This window comes from Rhinolophus sinicus, linkage group LG04 (assembly GCF_036562045.2).
Source record: "Rhinolophus sinicus isolate RSC01 linkage group LG04, ASM3656204v1, whole genome shotgun sequence".
Lineage (NCBI taxonomy): Eukaryota > Metazoa > Chordata > Mammalia > Chiroptera > Rhinolophidae > Rhinolophus > Rhinolophus sinicus.
The window spans coordinates 110,646,269-110,665,657 of NC_133754.1; the positions used below are offsets into that span (position 1 = coordinate 110,646,269).

Below are 19,389 nucleotides of genomic sequence, written 5' to 3' on the forward strand. Positions count from 1 at the left end.
ATAAAGACAATACCTTAATTCCTATTTGTAATCATTATATAGTCTTTTAAATTACATATATGGTTAAATTTATTTGCACTTAGGTCGTGCTTTCATCTAAATCCGTTTTTGTGTGTTAAAGTCCACTGCTACATAATACACCAATGTATGTGGCATTATTCTGCACTGCAGTTGTGCATAATAAATTCATTATTGCTGACTTAGTTGTGCTTTAATGGTTTACTTTTTCTGATGTCCAGTGAAGATTTACTTCTAAAAACACCTACCGGAAAACTGCTGGAATAAGAAATGTCAGCCCGGGTGTGAGAGGGACACACTGGCAGGCAGCTTCAAGCTTGGCTTCTCGGCCTGGAGGGGAAGTCATGTATGAGACATGGATCACCACACCTGTCCAATGGCTCGTCATCTGTGTGCCAGAGAAAACCAAGCTCAAGGACAGGCAAACATGAGGTCTGGTCTCTTTAGGTCCAAGTGAAACCCAAGTTCTGCAGAGAGGACAGATGAATGTGCTGTTTTATACGTGATGTTTCTTGGGGACGGCTGTTCTTTGGTTTTTAGGAGATGAGGCCAGAGAAGGATGTTGGAAAGAGTGCTCCCCATGGGCACACCCAGGATGATGGTTAGTCTGAAAAGATGTCTTTTGGGGGAGCACCTATCTGAGAATGAGTTATGCTCTGAAGACCAAGAGTGCTTGAGGTGCAAACCTAGCGTGTACCAGAGCCATCAGAGGATTCGTTACAAATGCAGGTTCTTGGGCCCATCTCAGGATTCTGATTCAGGAGAATTCAGGAACCAGTATTCTTATGAACCCCAATGATTTTTGGGCCTGTTGTTCACTAGATCACACAGTGAGAAATGCCCTGGGTGTGAACTAAGGGGGTGATTCACAGACACTTGTGTAGCAAGCTTAATGTTGGCCTTGGAATTGACGAACAGTAGGTAGGGAAGGGAAACAGGAGGGCCCTTGCTCTCTCTGCAAGGTCAGGGTCAGTGTAGACTGGTAAGGCTGGCAAGGCTCATGTGCTGCTTCTGTCTTCTCCCTGCTGCTTGCTCTTCCTGATTTCAGAGGACAAGTGGAAGTTCTGCTGGCCTCAGGCTCCCTCTCTCTCTCTTCTCTCTTCTCATGGGTCAGACAATACAAACAAAGGTCAGAAGTACTATCCTGGTCTCTAACACATTTTCAGTCAAACAATGGTGATAACAAATTCTTCTGAACATGGAGGTGGCGGGTAGGGGTGCATTTTAATCGCTCTAATAAAGATTGAATATTTCTCTTTTTAAATATTTGGTGGCTTTAGCAAGTCATTCTAACAAATGTAAACAGAAGGAACCCCTTCCCAACCCAAATGACTTCCATAGCTTAGCCAGAGTCGTCAGCGTAATTACTTCCTTTGACAGTGCCCTTGCCTCCAATTTCAAGGAGAACTAGAAATGCTGAAGGATATTTATTTTGAAAATAAAACATGGAAAACTCAATATTTGAGTTCTTATCACGAAGGGGTACTGCAAAAGAAACACAGGAATGCACTTATTTTATGAATCAAAATGCCTTCAAGCGAGAAGTTTCTAACCCTGCCAGCAATGAATCACGCATGTAGTGTTTGTAACATATTCCTGCAATGGTATTTTAAATTAAAAACACTACCTGCAAAATCCAATATAATCCTTTTTTTTAAAACTATATGTTACATGTATATTTTAAGTGCTAAGGCAAATACAAATGGATATGCTAAGGTAGGTTAATTCTGCTAATTCAAATAACTTTTCAGAGTGTGAAAGTTTAATTCTATTTTCAGAGGAAGCTTTTATATTTAAAAAAATATTTTAGTGTCATTTAAGTTACTTTTCACAATCATTCCAGATGGTAATTTTATTATAGATAAGTATATAACTCAGTTATAGGGTGACTGGACTGGGGCTTTTCCAGGATGGGGGCTTCCAGTGCTATAACAGAGACAGCCCCTGACGCAGCTGGGTTGAGTTGGTCACCCTACACCCAGGTGGGAGGCTGGGTGGGTGCTGGGCTCCCAAATCTTTTGTCTGTGGATATCTGTCGCCTTCCCAACAATTCATGTCAGGGGCCTGCCATGGGGAAACGTGAGTAAGACAGACAAGGGCTTTATTCACACTGAGCTTCCAGCCTCCATCTACTGGGCAGTCAGCTGGTGAGGACAGAAACTGTCGGGGTGATTCAGGTAGAGATAAGTAGTCGGAGGAAAACCAGCCTGTGATGTGACTGATGGACAGGTGGGTGAGTGGGCGATGGTTTAGAGAAGGCCCTTAGAGAAGGCCCCACTGAGTGGCCTTGAGCTGACACCTGCATAACAGAAAGGGGACATCCTAGAAGCAGGGAATGCAGACCTAGAGGGCCCTGAATGAAGAGTTTGGGTTTTGGATACAATGGGAAACCATTGAGAGGTGAGCTGGTGGGGTTTGTGTTTTTCTGGGCGATGTTGACTGGTTTAATTCCTCACGTGGTTTACTGTACAGCTAAAGCACACAGACAATTTCAGGGACCACGCCTTGCCTGAAACATGCCCGTAGCAACACACAGAAAATGCATGGTCTTTGAAAGGAATAATGCAGCTATTGTACACTAACAGAAAGACAAGTCTACTCTTCATAGAAGGTATTTCCAGCTCCGAGAAAGAGATATTTAAGTGGCGTCTGCTGATTCTTTGAGGAAAGCCTGCTCTGAAGCAGGAGACATTGAACTAAACCTTCAACACTTACCTTCTAAAGCCTTTTATAAAGTGTGTTTGGGATGAAATCTTGATCTTGTCCCCTTTTCTTCTCATCATTTGCAATTCTAGCAACAACCACGAGAGGGCTTGTCGCTCCTCTTGTTTATAAGCGGTGGGTTCAGAGCGAGCGATTTTTCTTTTTGCTGTAGGTTTGTAGGCAGTGGTGTGCTAAGGAAATGTTAACAACAGGCTCTGAGGGGTGGAGGAAGCCTTACCACTCTTTGCCCATTTCCTCGGTATAAATATATAAATGCCCAGTGCCAAATTTCAAGCGCCAACTGTTTAGTGACAGAATCACAGGATTCCTAATACAAGGTCAGACAATTAAATTCACAAGCTTGTTGCACCGGTGCTGCTAACCTTTTTTTCACATCAGAGGGATATTCATTCTGAATTTATACCTACTGGACAAAGAGTTAACCAAGTTTACTATTTGGAAGTGCTGAAAAGGCTGCGTGAAAAAGTTAGACGACCTGAACTTTTCGCCAACAATTCATGGCTCTTGCATCACGACAATGCACCAGCTCACACAGCACTGTCTGTGAGGGAGTTTTTAGCCAGTAAACAAATAACTGTATGGAACACCCGCCCTACTCACCTGATCTGGCCCCCAATGACTTCTTTCTTCACCCGAAGATAAAGAAAATATTGAAGGAAGACATTTTAATGACATTCAAGACATTAAGAGTAGTACGATGACAGCTCTGATGGCCGTTTCAGAAAAAAGAGTTCCAAATTGCTTTGCAGGGTGGACTAGGTGCTGGCATAGGTGCATAGCTTCCCAACGGGAGTACTTCAAAAGTGACTATAGTGATATACAGTAATGAGGTAGGTAGTACTTTTTCTAGGATGAGTTCGCGAACTTAATTGTCAGACCTGGTAGCTAATCATGGGGCCAACTCCAAAGCGTGGCTGGTTGTAGGGTGCAGAGAGTAGGCTGGGCTCTGGGAAGAAGAATGGCCACTCTCAGGGACAGAACTCTGATGGAAAAGTGATACCCAAAAATGTGGGCTTTTTTCATTAGTACCTTTTAAACTAGCAAATAAAATAGAAAAAAAAAAAAGTTTAACAGGTAGCAAGAAAGCAGAAAATAAGAGAACAACTTCTTCGCATCCAGTATGAAAGAAACTAGAAAATATGATGCATCCTTCCTAAGAGTAAGCACTACTGAAAACCTGGATCGTGGGTCCTTAATACCGACTTCTAAGGAACTACTGCACTGTTTTAACTTGTCATAATTAGGCTTATTTTACACTTTATGTTAATGGTTCAATATGCAGCTGAATCCACAGAAGAACTTCAGAGAATGGAATATCTGATTTTGGTATATTATGTTTTTAGTATGCTGGGTGAAAAGGAAATTCTTTTATTTTAATTCTTTGATTTTCCCATGATTTGACTCTGTTAGCCAGGTTCATGTATAATTTAAAACAAAAAATGAAAATGGAAAAATGAAGGGAAGAATATTGGAGCAAAAGAAAAAGGAACTAATGAATTTCAGTGTTCACAAAACAGCATACTGCTTTTGAAAGCAGAAGTCAGCCCGCGTGGCACCTAACAGTGTGACCCAGCATAATAAAATTGTGGAACAAATAAAGACGGGAGGGCAGACTGATGTCACAACGAATGGTTCACAGTGCAGGCTTCCCAGGTGTGACCCAGAGCAGCAGCAGCAGCAGCAGCAGCAGCAACTGAGAACTTGCTAGAAATGCACATTCTCAGACCCACCCCAGATTTGCTGAATGAAAAACTATGGAGTGGGCCCAGCAATTCATGTTTTAACAAGCCCTACTGGGAGTCTTAGCATGATGGGGTCTCTAGGAATTTTTTTTCCTCTTGACGTATATTTATTCTCCCCTCCTCTTGATTGACTGGAACCCAGGCCTTGCGTTTTAAACGGGAGGGCTTCTTCTTCTATGGATACCTTTTTTAATATAAAATTTTATTATGAACTAAACCTTAGATGCAAAAGACAATATTTAACATATGTGTGAAATTAAAAGAAGAATAGTAAAATCAACACTCAACTTAGGGACTAGAGTATTACTAATACTTATAACTTCTCGATGCATCTGAAAGCAATTGTTTTCTGAGATAGAGGGCATTGGGCAGTGAGGCACTATTATTTCAAAGTTCCCTTTTTAATTTTTTTTTGCTTTTATTACTTCAGAGTTTGTAGCATTAGACTTAAGCCATTTTAAGAACGAAACTTAACTTTAATTTTACTTCCAATTTGTGTTCTCCCTTATAGTGTCCTCATCCTCATTAGTGTTCTATACGATTCCGTTCCTTAACATTTTTCATTTTTGTATACTTCCAAGTCTACATTATTAGTTAGTTTCAAGGTTGCAACATATTAGTTTTAATTATCCACAGCTTCCAATTTTGTTGCAATTCAGAATATCCTCATTAAAATTCTATGATTCAGTCCTTTTTTTTTTTTTGTAGAAATGTCTGGTGCTCAGGCAAAGACTGATTAAACTAGCTATACAGGCATTAAAAGTTAATACCTTTTTCTTTCATTTTTACCCATATATCAGAAGTTACCATGGTTACTGAGAAGGGTCCAGGTAGTGCCAACTTGCAGATGTGCTAATATATTTTCTCTATCTCAGTCTCTCAGTTACTTTAACATTACAGTAACTAGTTTCAGGGGAAGTATTTTTTTTCCTACCCTAGATTAATTTGGGGAACTTATTTCGTATTTCACACCCTTGATTCAACCAGCTCACCAGGCACAAAGGCCCTGTTATATAGCTTCAGGGATGGACCAAGGCAACCAACACACACAAGAACGTCCAAGTGTGAAAGTCCTTCTTTCCTCTCTATTTATTATTTATTTTTTATCAGTAATCATCTCATTTCAATGTTGAGATAGGACTACATTCTCCAAGCACTTATGATCTCTGTGGGGGTCTTAGAATTACTTTGATTTGCAAGCAACAGACACCAACTAGAGAAACCAGTGTTTCATGGAACCCAGGAATCAGGATTCAGCGGGAACCGAGGACTTAAATGCTTCAGAACATCGTCTACTCTTTGTTGTTTCCTGTATTTGTTGTTGTTGTTGTTCTTGTGGTTGTGGTAAAACATAGAAGACATAAAACTTACCATTTTCGTCATTTTAAGTGTACAGTTCTGTGGCATTAAGTACATTCACATCATTGTACAACCATCACAATTCTCCACCTCCAGAATTTTTTCATCTTCCCAAACTAAATTTTGTGCCCATTAAACTCCTTCCCTCTCCCTAGGCCCTGGTAACCACTCTTCTACTTTCAGTCTGTATAAATTTGACTGTTCTGAGTACCTCACGTAAGTGAAATCATGCAATATTTGAACTTCTGTGTCTGGCTTATTTCATTTAGCGTAATGTCTTCAACAGTCATCCATGTTGGAGCATGGGTCAGAATTTCTTTCCTTTTTCAGGTGGAAAATACTCCATTGGATGGATTATACCACATTTCCTTCATCCAGTGTTTCCATTGATGGACACTAAGGGTACTTCCGCCTTTTAGCTATTGTGTATAATACTGCAATGAACATGGGTGTACAAATATCTGTTTGAGTCCTTGTTTCCAATTCTTTGCAGTATATACCAAAAAGTGAATTTCTGGATCATAGGGTGATTCTATGTTTATTTATTTTGAAAAATAACCATACTGTTTTCCACAGCACCTGCATCATTTTACATTCTCACCAGCAGTGCACAAGAGTTCTGGTTTTTTCCACATTGTTGTCAATACTTTGTTATTTTCTGCTTTTATGTTTGTTTTTTGATAACAGCCATCCTAATGGATGTCTGAAGTGGTATCTCATTGTAGTTTTGATTAGCATTCTCCTAATGATTAGTGACATTGAGCATGTTTTCACATGTTTACTGGCCTTTTGTATACCTTCTCTGGAGATGTCTATTCAAGTCCTTTGCCCATTTTTCAATGAGGGTTTAGGTTTTTTTTGTTGTTGTTGTTGAATTGTGGAAATTCTTTATATATTCTGGATATTAATCCCTTATCAGATATAACATTTGCAAATGTGTTCTTCCACTCCACAGTGAAATTTCACTCTGTTGATTGTATCCTTTGACGCACAGAAGTTTTTAATTGTGATGAAGTTCAGTTTATCTATTTTTTCTTTCATTGCCTGTACTTTTGGTGCCATGTCCAAGAAACACTGCCAAATCAAATGTCATAAAGCTTTTACTCCATGTTTTCTTCTAAGAGTTTTATAATTTTAACTCTTACATTTAAGTGTGATCAATTTTGAGTTAATTTTTGTAAATGGTATAAGGTAAAGGTCCAACTTCATTTTTTTTATGTGAATATGCAGTTTTCCCAACACTATTTGTTGAAAAGACTGTCCTTTTCCTGTGATTCTTGCCTTCTTTGAAGACAAGCTTCCTCTGCATCTTTAGTCCACATACCAAAAAAACACGGCTCCCTAGGGTACATCTTAGGGGTCTAGTCAATCACACAGAGACTACCATTCTTTGTTGTTCCAGTTTCAAATATTGATACCTTCATGGACCACTTACTGACCTAGTAGCCAGAGGGTTGAAATCACTTGACTAGTAGGGACTCACTACTAAAATGATTAATTCAATAAATATTTATGAAGCAATGCCCAGGTACCTAGTACTGCTCTAGGCACAGAGATACAGCAGTGAGCAAAGTGATGTCCCTGCCCTCGGGGAATTTTCAATCTCATAGTCATGAGACTGGAGAAGAAAGGGTAGTTTCCAAGAGTTAGGGATGGAAAGACAACCCCATAATGTTCACTACAACATGTAAATATCTATACTAAAAAATATGCCACTCGTATATATTCCAATAACCTTTAGTAGAAACTAATTATAAATTTCTTCTAAAAAGAGCATTTATTTGGCAGACACATTTATCCAGATTATATTTTAATTACATCAACACTATTTCTAAAGGAGAACAACTTTTACAAGGCAGAATAAAATACATTTTAATAAAGGTATAAACAAAATGATTGGGTACCACAGAACAATTAATTTTGAGAGAAATCAATTTTGGCTGGAGAAAAGTAATAAAGATGAGATCATTTCAGTAGGACTGTAGGCTGTGAATGACATGGAGGAGCAGGAGACCATTCCTGCCCGAGAGAACCACTTGAGCAAAGAGGGGTGCGGAGACCTGAACTGGGTAGTGTGTTTGGGGCACTTGTGTCTTTGCCCAATCCAGTGTGCACACATTTGTTTGAGACATCCTTGAAGGCCCCTCAGGATGATGCAATAGGTAATCCCAGGGAACACTTCTCTCCCTGAAGAAGTGATACTCTTTTAAGTGGTGCGTGTTGGAGGGATGGTGACATGTTAGATGGTGGAGTGTCATACATTCAGCATCAAGGCTAAAATGATGGGCTTTTCATTAAGACCTGGGTGAGAATTTTGGTTCTACCAGCATATATAAACTTAGGTGAGTTATTTAATTTTTCTGAGTCTTAGTTTCCTCATCTGTGAAATGAACATAAGAATCAGTCTCCTAAATTTCCAGGGAGGTATTTCATTTTTCCTTTAAAAAACCCAGTCATCTATTTTGCTCCCAAATAAGGAACTGGGTGGGACTTGTCTGTCTCTGCTCCATGTGATGTGGGCTGGGGCCAAGTGACTGGATGAACTCACATGGTTGACACTGTGCTGGCGTTTGGTTGGTAGCTCAGCTGGTGCTTGTCCAGGCTTTGGTCCTTCTCCAGGTGGGCTTCCACAATGCTGCTTGGGCTTCCCTATATCATGGTGGCTGGATTCCAAAGGCAAGTTTCCCAAGCAAGGGGAAGTTGGTCTTTCATCCTGATTTCCTCCCAGTCCAGGCCATCCTTCTTCTGTTGCTCTCCTACTCCCCCAACTCTGAGCACACAATCAATACGATTGTTTCAGAGTTGCTAGTCCCTTGGCTTCTATGAACACATTCCTCCCCCTTCTGAGGCCTATCCTGGCAGGGTTAGGTCTTCCTGTAGATTAATTGGGACATCGAGTTTTTCAGTGCAGACTGTGAGAGAGATTCTGAGCATGTGGGAAGTTTGGAATCCTCTAGTCTGATGACCTTGATAAGAAGGTCCAGGGAGGAAATAGTTCGTGAAGTCAAGAGAAATGACGACATGGGGGTGGTTCTCATGGTTGGCTATATCCTTGTTTTTAAAATATTAGAACATCTTATTACAAAACAAAGAAAATAAAGGTAAGCAGAAATAGAAAATGGACTAGGTCAAGAACACCAACAATCCTCCCATGAGATCTACAAGGCCTTCTTTTTAAGGTTTATGTACACATTGCAATTTCTTCCTGGCCTAGGCAGTGGCATGTAGCTGAGTACCCCAAATTTTCATTCAGGATGCAACATTGTTTCTTTTGATTTTGCCTCCCAATCACAGTTTATTCCACCAGGACAATCTGCCCCTGCCTCAGGAGAACCTGGTTTCTCTGCTCACTCTTCAGCGACAGGCATTTCCTCCTGTTACTCGAGGTTTCAAACACAATCTCAGATCAGAAGTCAGATATCCACTCCAAGAACACAGGCTTGCCCTGTGCAAAGCTCCCTTGCCCAACTCAGGGCCTACTGCAGCCACTCAGTTTTAGACTTTAGGGATGGAGAAGGGAGAGGGAAAGATGAGTAGTGAGGGGAGAGGAAGGTACACCCATGCTGTTGAGGGAGGAAGTAGGCCCCTGTCCTGGCTGTGAATGGAGCTGCCATCTTTTCTCATAGACCTTGGAGGCCTCTTGGGTAACCCCTCACTGGGGACCTCTCTCCTAATGTTCCACTGACCAGGACAGATGCACCTCTAATCCTGTGAGCTTCCTTTGGACCTCTTCCTGGGGCTTTAGAAATCCAGCTTTCACCTTCCGCTTCTAGGAGGGAGCACTCCTCTCCCTCCGGGAGGATAAAGTCCAAGATGACCCCACACTGGCTCTCTCCTGGAGGACCCTTCCCGGCTCTGATAAACCCTGAGAGTAAGGACCCATTCCACTAGCCCTTCGATCCTCCTCCCAGGGCTTCTGGAGAGTTCCAAGCTGGGGTAAGCCCCAGGCCTGTGTCTCCTAACCTCAGGAAGCATGTGAGATATATCTCCTGCCCTGGTTAGTGAGAGTGGAGGGGGTGACTCACACATGACATAATTCTCATCAAAGGATTATCTTCAGAAACTCCCCTGTATTCCTCCCCCTTCCACCTTTCACAGCTTTGATTTGGCTGAGAGGTCCAACGGTTAGTTCTCCCATCCATGTGCTTTGCCAATTCTGGACACAGGGATCTGTCATCTATTGTGTCTAGGTGTCTTGCAGAACGTCTGTTTTAACATCCTCGTAGCTGTGTTACCTGGTCAAAAATATGTAAATACAATGTCACTTTAAAATAATTCACAATCTCAAGCAGAAAATATATTGCCTTCATAGAAGGCTCTAAATTGAGCCTGTTCAATGGATTCCCTTATACACAGTCCTACAATTCACATCATCATCGTGGACAGAATTTGGAAGTCTGCCTATAAAATGGTATCTTTTACCTCAGAGATGGTAATATTTCCCAAATAAGTTCAACACAATCTTTTTCAAAATCCCAGCTGATTTCTTTTGCAGAAATTGATAAGCTAATCCTAAAATTCATATGAAAAAGACCCAGAATATCCAAAATAATCTTGAAAAAGAAAAACAAAGTTGGAGGAGTCACACCCCCAATTTTAAAACTTACTACAAAGCTACAGTAATCAAGACTCTGTGATACCAAAATAAAGGTAGACATAAGGATCAATGGAATAGAATTGATAGACCAGATATAAACTCATGATTTTTAACAGGGGTACCAAAACAATTCAATGGAAAAATAATAGTCTTTTCAACAAGTGGTGTTGGAACAACTGGATTTTCAAATGTTAAAGAATGAAGTTGGACTCCTCTTCACACCATAAACATAAATTTACTCAAAATGGATCAAAGACCTAAATATAAGAGCTCGACAATAAAACTCTTAGAAGAAAAACATTGGTGTATATCTTAGTGATGTTGGATTAGGAAATAGTTTCTTAAATATGACATCAAAAGCACAAGCATCAAAGAAAAAAATAAACAAATTGGCATTTCCTAGAATTAAAAAATTTTGTGCTTCAAAAAATTCACTATCAGAAAAGTGAAAAGAATTGAAGAAAATATTTGCAAATCATATATATGATAAGGGTCTCAATATTATAGATAGATATAGATGATATAGATATAGATATATGTGAAGAACATATACAAAGAACAACAATAAAAAGTAAAAAATCAAATTTATAAAAATAGGGAAACGATTTAAATAACATTTCTCCAAAGGTGATATAGTATTAGAAAAATGCAAATCAAAATGAAAATGAGATGCTACTTCCCACCCACTGGGATAGTTACAATAAAAAACATAATAGCAAGTGTTGACCAGAAGTGGTGAAAGTGGAACCCTCACACGTTACTGGTGGGAATGTAAAAGGGTGCAGCTGCTTTAAGAAGAATGTCTGCAAATTCCTCAAAAGTTAAACATAAAGTCACCATGTAACCCAGCAATTCCACTCCTAGTTATATATCCAAGAGAATTGAAAACATTCGCACAGAAAATTACACACAAATGTTCATAGAAGAATTGTTCATAATAACCAGAAAGTGGAAATAAACCTAATATCAATCAACAGATGAGTGGATGAATAAATGTGCTATATCTATATATTGGAATAGTACTCAGCCATAAAGAGGAATAAAGTACTGATACATGCTGCAAAATGAATGAACCTTAAAAATACTATGTTAAGTAAGTCAGACCAAAAGGCCACATATTTTATGATTTCATTTATGTGAAATGTTCTGAATAGGCAAATACATTGAGACAGAAAGTAGATTAGTGGTTCCCAGGGGCTTGGGGAGGGAATGCAGAATGACTGCTAATGGGTCTGGGGTTTCTTTTCTGGGTGACGAAAATATTTTGGAATTACATTGTGATGATAGTTGCACAATCTGTGAATATACTAAAAACCACTGAACTGAACATATCAAAAGGTTGAATTTTGTGGTATGTTAATTATACCCAAATTTTGTTAAGTGGGAAATAGGAAAGATAAAATTGTGCTAGACCTACAGGACAGCACATCAAATATTTAACTTGAAAGTTGACAAATATCATTTGATGACAGCATTCTAGAGTTCCTGTAATTGCAGGTAAAAGATAAACAACTTTCCTTTTAACTTGCAGAGGCCAAGCTCTTGCTGCTCTGACACACGTAATAATTAGCAATGAGGATGCACTGTGCTTCCTGATAGCTTGTGTCCCACCCAACACCAAAGGCTGACAAACCAGGGAGAACCAGAAGCTGATGCCCAAAGCCCAGGCACAGAGACAGAGGCCAAGGAGGAAAGGGTGAAGTTGTTGGCTGTAACTATTCAGGTTGGTGTGTGGAAAGACTTTCGTAATTCAGGTCTTGTGAGCCATACTCCTGCCTGCCATCCAACATGCTCTCAGTTGTTTTCCTCCATTTCTTGGTTCAGGGGAGGAGAACTCTTTTTAGTGCTTGTTCTTAGAAAAAACAATTAGGAAGTTCAACTGGCTTCTGAGGTTAAGACGGTTAAAGCCCCATGGCAGATTCTGGCTCTTGTGCAGTATGTTTGTTTCCTGTGGTTGCTTTGACAAGTCACCTCGAGTTTAGTGGCTTAACAAATACAAACTTGCCTTGCAGTCATGAATTCCACGTGGGTCCCAGATGTGGGGAGGGCTGCAATCTTTTTGGGGAGCTGTCAGGGAGAATCGGTTTCGTTGCCTCCTCCCGATTCTAGAAGATGCCCACATTCTTTGGCTCTGACCTTCTCCCTCCAACTTCAAAGCCAGCAACAGTAGGGTCTTGTCAGGTATACCCACTCCACCCTTCTTCCGTCCTTGCATCCCTTTCTCTCTGCTGGAAATGTTCTCCTCCTCTAAGTACTCCTGTGGCTAAATTGGTCCCACCAGGATAATGCAGGCCACTCTCCCCACCTCAAGGTCTGTATCTTTAATCACACTTGCCATGTAAGGTAACAGTCACAGGTTCTGGGGTCAAGGCGTGGACATCCTAGGAGGGTCGGGAAGTTCTGGACTCCAGTCAGCCCTGGCATGAGATGGGACCTCAGGCCAACTCACTGAATTCATTCTCTCCTTCTCAGTTGCAAAATGATAATCAGGGTCACTGATGACCTCAGTGACACTGGGAAAATTAAAAAGACCAAGTCTGAGACAGCTTCTGGCCAGTGCATGGCCCAGGTCACACATTCCATAAATGCTTTTCGATGCTCCTGGAATAATACACTCAAGAGTGCTCTAAGAACTGGAAATTCCATTCAGATCAAAGTTATCCTCGTGAATTTGGACAGGCCCTGCTTGTAGAGAAGAATCTTGATTTAGGATTTTTAAAAGGATATTTATTTTAAAAGCAATTTGATTTAGCTGAAATGCCTTGAGTTCAAAAAGATCAAGTGAATAATCTCACTTTAGAAAACTCATTAAAACTGTGTTTAAAGTAATGAATTTCAGTTTTGCATCTGGTCTGTTACCTCCATGGATAGGCAGGGCTCCGGTAGGTAGGATGCTTGTTGGGGTTTGGCGCTGTGCCAAATTCCTAATTGCACAAGTTGACCAAACGGTAATTGAAAACGTCTTCACTCTCTGCTGGGTGCATCCCCCCAGGCTACTCTCAGGAAGAATTGAAAGCTTGTGGGCAGAGGAGGCCTGGGATTTCAGGCCACTCATTCACCACGTGACCACATCTCTTATCCCTTCACTCTGGAGCTGGCTGCTCTCATCTAGACCATTACGTGTAAGAGAAGGGCCAAAGAGAGGGGGTATTGTGGCTGCTGTGGTCTCCCATCTTTCTGTCCTCATTCTTCTTTAGGTGGCCTCTGATGACAAGTTGGTGCCGCTGGAACACTTCCAGAAATTACGTATTTTTTCCTTTGAGATTTAAAAATGAACATGCACATATGCACACGTGTGCATGTGTACACACACATAACACACATGCACCAATGCCAGGCCTCAGACCCAGAGATTCTGATTTCATTGGTCTGGAGTAGGGCCCCAGTATTATTATGTTTTAAAACTAAACACACACACACAAAACTCTTAAAAACCATGAACATATATTTGTGGTGAACACTTCACATCAAACCCAGATGACAAGCAACACTTCACATCATTTACAAATGTTTTTCAGAATCAAATTGATAGGGAAGGATCTGCCAGCCATGGAACTATCCACGTTCATGGTGACCCAGCAATTTATAAAACTTTGTTTTTGGTGGCAATGGCCTCCCAGAAGCCCACATGTCTGTGCGTGTGTAGTCCTGTTTGGTTAATTGAATCACAATGACAGGATTTACTACAGCTTAGAGCTCACTGTGCCACTCACTACCGTACACTGGCCACCCAATGGGCCTCCCACCCTCTGTGTGTGCGGGCTACACAGCTGCGTCAGGGGATCCTGTCCTCTGCCCTCTGGTGGGGTCCCCAATGGGGAACCCTGAGGGGTGGGAGGCAGGTGAGGGGGGTCAGGCTGCTTATGTCCCTATGCTGGTGGCCGTGCTCCTATCAAGGCAGCCCAGGGGTGGTCACAGCTCCACTGTCACCAGTGCACGTGGCTCCCCATGGCATATTTTCATATAATCTCTTTATTAAGCTCTCCTTCAATTACCTTAGTGGAAAACATTTTATCTTCTTCCTGCTGGGACGCCAACAGATAACATTGGAATGAGGGATGTGGTGGGCTCTGTCTCTGAGACCCACTTTGGGATATGTTTCCCCAGGAATCCTCATGCAGACAGACAGGGGACGTATCCCCCAGTGCTCCAAGAGGTGGGCTGTGGCAGGGAGTGGAGGCAGCCCGCATGGTGACTTGGGGGAGATGGATAATTAAAACGGGGTGGCTGCATGCTCAGAAATACATGGGTAGGGCTGGAAACCATGGTGTGAAAGGGGGGAAAACCGAAGGGAGATAGTATAGAACCATTTATGTTACCTAAAACGTGTACACACACAAAACAACACTGCAATGGGAGAAGCTCATTGAAGCCTAATACACACCAGTGTGGGGAAGGGAGAGGGAAATGGAGAGGCAAGAGGCTCTGAAAGGGAGAGCAGAACAAACAAGAGAAGCTGTTCACACAAGCTGATGCTAATTATAGCCTACAATTAAAGGGTATGATTAACTCAACTCTCTTGACCTAGGGTTAAAAATGCATTTTATAAAGGTATGCTAGCTTGTTACTACTGTTCTGTGTAGTCCCCAGTCATAAAATGTCTGAACGGGGTTCTTAAGAAATATCTCCCTCAATAATTTTATTGCTTTTGTGTTTTACAGGAGGCTTAATTTTGCCTAAAGAACCTGGACTTAATTCCTCCACTCTGTGCTATGGCAAAACCTGTGTTACCATGGTTTCTGAAAACAAAATTTCAATTAGCAGATGGAGCTACTGAGAGGAAAATGTCTTACCGGTATAGAAATTTGGAGCAGAATTAAGGCTAAAATAAACACATTTCAAAAAGTCCTACCATTTAGAATTATCATGATTACAGCCAACAGTATGGTGGTGTAATAATTATTGTGTTAACACTCTTAATTGATATATATATATATATGTATATATATATATATATATCTTGAAAATTAGCAAATTCATACCAATGTTTAATTTACAATTTTTTTTATTTTATCAATAATATTTTTAAACTTGGAGAGTGTTGGATAGAGGTAGATGAAATATGGAAACATATTTAGAATTCACTGTGGATTATAAACTATTGAAACATTTTGAAAATGTTGAAATAAATGAACGGCGATCATCGAAATCATCACCAGAATTTGAATTCTGTTATTTTTGTAGAGTATTTTAAACATTGGAAAATTACAGGGTATCATATCAAGTCAGAGTTTTGTTATTACTCATTATCTGTTCTCTCATGGTAGTATAAGTTTAGGTGGGCTCATGGCTGCTCAGAGTAAAGACTACATTTCCCACCATCCCTTGCAGCTACATGTGATCACATGACTATGTCTCAACGCAGGTAAGACTATTTCACCATCTTGGAGCCTTCATTAAGATCCAGCAACTTGCACTCCTTGCAATCTGGAATGTGAGTACTGCTAAAGCTTCTGAGCTTGGTTTATTTGTGTGTGAGAGAAATCAACTTCTACCTGAGGTAAGCAAAACTGCCTGGAGTGTGTCACTTGCAGAGGAGCCCAGTTCTAACTATTGCAAGTTGTTTCATATATTTAGTGGGTTTGAGACTTCAAAGGAGCAGCTGGTGTACTTGACAAGGTCTCTTAGATTAATCCATTTCATGTCGTGGTCCTAAGTGTCAAGACTCCTTGGTGCTATATTCTGTTCTCCTACCTTCTCGTGATACCTACTATAGGGCTTTGGAGACTGGAAAGAAGCAATGAGCTCTTATTTCATGTAGTTATGTAAGGGTGATGGTATATTTTGCAATATTTAACAATCTAGTTTCTTTTTCTTTTTTCTTCTTTTCTTTGTTTCCTCCCCCCCCACTCCCATTCGCTTGCGCTGTTTTCCCAAAGTTACATACATACCTCATTAACCTGGTTAGTTGCCAGAACATGGACTTCAAAGAAACCGTTTCAGCCCTTAGGCCTCTACATGCCGATAACCAGGCTGTTCCTTGCTCGCAACTTTCCAACAGGTGACACATGAATTGCCCCTATGATCAGGTCCGAGATAATGTTATCTCAGAAGGAACCAGACCGTAGGATGCATTTTTCTGGATGTTAGCATCCCAAAATTGCCTGACTAACTCCTCCTTTCCTTTGTTCTGCATCTTCTTTCATGCCTGTAAAACTTTCTGGCTGTTCTAGGAATGAGGAAGACGGCCTTTGAGACAGAAGTCCGCAGTCTTCCCAGAATGCCGGCGTTTTGAATCAAGTTCCTTTTCGTTCCACCAATGCTTGTCTCTCGGACTTTGGCTTTTATGTGGCAAGCAGCCAACCCTGTTTTTTTCCATAAGTTATGTTTGGGGTCAGGACCAGTGAACAAGATGAATCTGTGTCATAACGGATCCATTTAGAAAAGCAATCATCTGCATTTGATAGAGGCCATCCACATCCTACTTTATTCTATTATCCAGCAAATCTTTGTTTTACTGAAATGCTGCAGCCAGGCTTAATGTATCCCAAACCAAATGCACAATTTTCCTCTGGACTGGTCCTCTCCAGTGCTTTCTATATGACACATGACATGGCCATCCGTCCGGTGAGGCAAACCAGAAATATAAGCATCACTCTCAGGCACAAGTCCTCCCCACTCCACATCACGATTACCCCCTGAACCTACCCCTTTTCTCCAATTCCGGGTCACACCCTGGTCCCAGGCACCAGGAACCTGTCCAGTCTACGGCACCTGCCTCCTGCCATGTTCCTCAAATCCTCTCTCATCCATCTCTGATCTGTCTCCGTATAGTGCACTGTGGCCATGTCATTCCCCACTCAAAGCCTTTAGAGGTTTCCATGTAGGATCAAGATCCAAATCCTTCGGTGTCCAAAAACGCCTTATGCAGCTTGTCCTGCTGACCTCTGGGATCTGTTGGCCTTACTCTCCTCCTCCTTTCTGCTCTCCAGCCACACTGGCCTGTTTCAGTTTTCCCTGTGCTCCAGCTCTCCCCCCCGCCCCCCTGCACGTACTGCTCCCTTTTCCAGGAACCCTCCTCCTCACTGTCATGTCTTTCAGATCTAAACTGCAACATCACTTTCTCAGGGAGCCTTTGCTGTCCCTCCAGATGAGCTATGGTCCCACTGTTAATATGCTTTCAGGGAGGGGCTGTGTCAGGCTTTGCTCATCATTTTATTATTCAGACTTAGAACAGAACCAGGCACTTAGTCAGTGCTCAATGAAATGTTTGTTTGAGAAATGTGGAATGACACCAAGTATTAACATCATCATTGCCTTCCTTCATATTTGTAGTGTCAGGGAGCTAGATGAGGAGAGATGTAACTTAGCTATGCAACACCAGGCCTGCACTTTATCAACACTTTGTGGAAATACTGTTTGGTCTATCTAATTGGTATTTACCTATGGTATATCCATATTCTTATTTTAAAGAACTCCATTTAACACATTCCTTACTTCTTCCATAACTCTAGATTCTTATATCTGATGGCCTTCTCAACATCTAAATGCATGCTTTCTCCTCTCACCCAGAGTGAACCCAGCATTCCTTGTGGCCTCCGAGGCCCCACATGCCTGGTCCCTACTGACCCTCTGACTTCAGGTCTTACTGTGCTCCCCTCTGTCTAGCCCTTCCTTGAGCATGTGAAATGCTCCACCCAGGGACTTTGCATCTGCCATCCACGTGACCTAGGATGCTCTTTGTCTAGACTTCTACCAGCAATTTCCCTCGGCTTCTCTAGAGTACCATTCCACATCCAGCAGCCCTTCTGTGGATCCCCAACCTGAAGTCTCAGGTGCCCCTGCTGTGGCACATCTGATGCCTACTCTTTTGTTTATGTTTCCTGTCAGCACTTATCACTGCCTGTCATACTAGATATTTTACCTACATATTCATGAGGTCTGGGCTGTCCTGTTGTGTCTTTGTGTCTGATACTAAATAGGTGCTTGTCAAGGTTGAGTTGGAAAACAGAAACCACTCTGTATATTTCCAATAGAATGGGACTTAAAGCAAGGTAGTTGACAAGAGCTGAAGGAGTGAAAGTGAGGAGCTCAGAAGGCACCATGCAGAAATCACGAAGCAACTGCATGCTGCTCTAGGCTGTGTGGACTGTGGAAAAAGCCAGAACCACATGAGCAGCTACAAAAGCCTGTTCTGTTCTTTGCTCTTCTACACTGGTCTACACTGGTGTGCACTGCTCTATACTGGTATGCACTGGCCTATACTGGCCTGTACTGATCTATACTTGTATGCACTGGCCTATACTGGTCTATGCTGGTTGATCCTGGTCAGTACTGATCTATACTGCTTTGCACTGGGCACAATATTCCATAAATAACTATCAAATGAGTGGATTAATGCAAACATGATGAAGAGTGCTGTATAAGTAACAAGAAGCAAAAGTAAAACTGCAATATATCATTCATACTTCTGTGATATGATAAATACTTTAGGGCCCAATCTCCCCTTGACCAGGTCACACTGGACCTGGAGCAGAGAGGCAGAGTTGATTTGTCTCTGGGTGGTGGGAGGAAGCACAGGGCTGCCTTAGCAAGAGGTGGACTTCAGCAGCTCGTCCCTGACCTCTGAGGACCTGTTTATGCACAATATATGTTGTCACATCTAACTAGCTTCTGAGATGCAAAATTCTGACAAATGAAGGTTTTACACAGTGGTTTGGGACCTTCGCCTGCCACCCAACCCACACAACTGCTGTCCCACCTCTCTCTGCAATAGTGTTTATTTGTGTAATTACTTGACCAGTATTTTGAACTTGGCATTATTTTGTCAAAAAGAGTAGAAAACTAAGAGAAATGAGAGTGTTAGTAATATTGAGATATCACTTTTCATCTACCATATTCATAAAGATTTAAAAGCAGGATGACATACTGTGGGGTGAGGACACTATAAAATAAGCATTGGACATGCCATCAATCCAAAGTCTGTGGAAGACACATTTACAATATCTA

The 19,389-nt window shown here is 41.4% G+C and overlaps 1 protein-coding gene across 1 annotated transcript in view; it reads left to right on the forward strand.

Annotated features, from left to right (window-relative positions):
• Nucleotides 1-15,820: 15,820 nt before the first annotated feature.
• SHC3 (SHC adaptor protein 3) overlaps nucleotides 15,821-19,389 on the forward strand; it is a 249,842-nt gene continuing 246,273 nt past the window's right edge. The window contains exon 1 of the mRNA XM_019713789.2: nucleotides 15,821-15,940. The gene's annotated coding sequence lies outside the window, so the exon portion shown is untranslated. The remainder of the gene's footprint in view (nucleotides 15,941-19,389) is intronic.